The sequence below is a fragment of the Dromiciops gliroides genome, chromosome X, assembly GCF_019393635.1.
Source record: "Dromiciops gliroides isolate mDroGli1 chromosome X, mDroGli1.pri, whole genome shotgun sequence".
Lineage (NCBI taxonomy): Eukaryota > Metazoa > Chordata > Mammalia > Microbiotheria > Microbiotheriidae > Dromiciops > Dromiciops gliroides.
In genome coordinates this window covers 54,569,520-54,572,733 of record NC_057867.1, presented here as the reverse complement: position 1 = coordinate 54,572,733, position 3,214 = coordinate 54,569,520, and the positions used below count along the sequence as shown (strand labels likewise).

Here is a 3,214-nt window from a genome sequence, read left to right as displayed (position 1 = left end):
AAAATATTTAAAGCACTTTGTAACACTTAAAGCATGATATAAACTTGAATTACTACTTTTATTAGAAGGGCCTTGTGGTTTATGCTGTCTAGGTGCTGCGTGAGGGCACTGCTGGTGTAACAGTGGCCCTCGGTTCCCTGGCTATTCTCCCTTCAGACCCCTGACAGGGTCAAAGTGGTACCATTTTGACTCCTCTCAGAAAAGACAATGGCAGCAGCAGGTGCTGGTGGTCCAGAGCCACCTTCTGGGGAGAAGCATCTCACCTGCTTTTTTTCTAGAGGTGACTTTGAGTTTCCTTTTTCTTTTTTTCTTTCTAGTCCATACTGCAGACCAGCTCATAAGGCTTTTATCAGGCACTCTGGCATAATGTCTGGCAATGGAGCCACCGAGCACAGTACTGAATATGTCCTGGACAAAGTGAAGAAAGCAGAAAAGAAATTAGAAGAGAATCCATTTGACCTTACCACTTGGAGCACTCTGATTTGAGAGGCACAGAATCATACTATAGACAAAGCACGTAAGACATATGAATGCCTTGTTGTTCAGTTCCCCAGTTCTGGAAGATTCTGGAAACTATACACTGAAGCAGAGATGAAAGCTAAAAATTTTGACACGGGTGAAAAGTTATTTCAGAGATGCCTTTTAATGGTTTCACATATTGATTTGTGGAAGTGTTGTCTTTCATATATTAAAGAAAACAAGAGAAAATGGCACAAGCATACAACTTTGCTTTGGATAAAATTGGAATGGAAATTATGTCTTATCAGATTTGGATGGATTACATCAATTTCTTGAAAGGTGTGGAAACTTTCGGGTCTTATGCAGAAAATCAAAGAATAACAGCTATCCGAAGAGTTTATCAACGAGGTTGTGTTAACCCAATGATCAATATTGGGCAACTTTGGAGGGATTATAACAAATATGAAGAGAGCATCAATACACATCTAGCCAAAAAATTGATTGATGATAAGATTAAAGAGTACATGAATGCAAGACGTGTAGCAAAAGGGTATGAAACAGTAACGAAAGGTTTAGACCACAATGCTCCTTCAGTATATCCACAGAATATTCCCCAAGAGGCTCAGCAAGTAGACTTGTGGAAGAGATACATACAGTGGGAAAAGAGCAACCCTCTCCGAACAGAAGATCAGACGCTCATAACAAAAAGAGTTATGTTTGCATATGAGTAGTGCCTGCTGGTGCTGGGCCATCACCCAGACATATGGTATGAAGCTGTGCAATACCTAGATCAGTCCAGTAAGCTGATGAATGAGAAAGGGGATGTGAATAATGCTGTCATTTAGCAATGAAGCTGCTAATGTGTATGAGAGAGCTATTAGTACCCTATTGAAGAAAAATATGCTTCTTTATTTTGCATATGCAGACCACGAAGAGAGTCAAATGAAATATGATAAGGTACATGGCATATACAGTCGAATTCTGGCTATTGAGGACATTGATCCTACTCTGGTATATATCCAGTATATGAAGTTTGCAAGGCAAGCAGAAGGCATCAAAGCTGGAAGGATGATATTTTTAAAAGCAAGAGAAGACAGTAGAACACACTATCATATCTATGTTACTGCAGCATTAATAGAGTACTACTGTAGCAAGGATACATTGGTGGCCTTTAAGATTTTTGAGCTAGGGCTAAAAAATATGGGAACATTCCAGAATATGTATTAGCCTATATTGACTACCTTTCTCACCTGAATGAGGACAACAATACACGAGTTTTGTTTGAACGAGTATTGACATCTGGAATCCTTCCATCTGAGAAATGTGGAGAAATATGGGCCCAATTCCTGGCTTTTGAAAGTAGCCATGGTGATCTGGCCAGTATCCTGAAAGTGGAGAAAAGACAGCTCACAGCATTCAAGGAAGAATATGAATACAAGGAAACAGCATTACTGGTTTATAGGTACAAGTTCATGGATTTGTATCCCTGCTCGGAAAGTGAACTGAAGGCTCTTGGCTATATGGACATCACTCAGTCCATGCTAGCAACCACCACTCCTGACCCCATGGTAACTCCTTCCACACTGCCTGTCTTTAAATATGAAACGAATAGAAAACCTAAATACCCCAAGCCAGACATCCAGAAAATGATGCCCTTTCTGCCAAGACATTTAGCACCCCCAGGCTTACACCCTGTGCCTGGCGGAGTGTTTCCAGTGCCACCTGCTGCTGTATTTTTAATGAAACTCCTCCCTCCTCCCATCTGTTTCCAGGGTCCTTTTGTGCCAGTAGATGTATCGATGGAAATTTTCCGAAGATGCAAGATCCCATGCTCCATTGAAGAAACTGTGAAGATCATTACTGGAGAAATACCAAATCAAGCCATAGAAATGAATGTGCTCATAGAAAGCAACACCATGCTCACCAAAGGGGTCAAACGACCTAATGACAATTTAGAAGAGGATGAAGAGAAACACATAGTAGCACCACCCATCCATGACATCTACAGAGCCCGACAACTCAAGAAAAACCAGTGAGACAAGTGCAGGATCCTACTGTGAAAGACAGACTTTTACACAAACATTTCTTTTGCTTCTTAAGTCTCTTGTTTAAAAGAGACAACACTTTGTCACAAGCATCTTGGGAACAAAGTTATGTTGTCACTAGTGCCACTTTCCATCAAACGATTCTCACTAAAACTTTTGTTTGTTTTTGTTTTTGTTTTTTGTTTTTGCAGGGCAATGAGGGTTAAGTGACTTGCCCAGGGTCACACAGCTAGTAAGTGTCAAGTATCTGAGGTTGGATTTGAACTCAGGTCCTTCTGAATCCAGGGTCAGTGCTTTATCCACTGCTCCATCTAGCTGCCCCTCACTAAAACTTTTAAAAGCCAACTAGAAAGGCAGGTCTTAAAACATTGAACAGATTTGTGCTTTAAGCAAAATTAGGTTTTAAAAAATGGGAAACTAGTACAAAATGTCTGAACCACGTTTTATTTGCTCTTCACGTATGTCTAGGTGACTCACTTGAAGTCTTGTTCATTTTCAAGTTTTATTTTTAAACCTGTATGTTTTATGATTGTGAAACATTTTAATTCATTTGTTCTGGAAGTTACTCTGTTTGCTCATGTAAAGTCTACCTTTATTTTTTCTTTTTATTTATGGCAGAACGTGCAAAATCCGTTTTGTAGTTTAAAAATAGGGGGGAGCACACCAGGCTTTTTTACAATAGAAGGATCCCAATGTGTTGCTTGTGTTAT

At 39.8% G+C, this 3,214-nt stretch overlaps 1 pseudogene; it reads left to right on the top strand.

Annotated features, from left to right (window-relative positions):
* The first annotated feature begins 366 nt into the window (after positions 1-366).
* On the top strand, positions 367-2,495 carry LOC122734184 (annotated as a pseudogene).
* Positions 2,496-3,214: the final 719 nt, after the last annotated feature.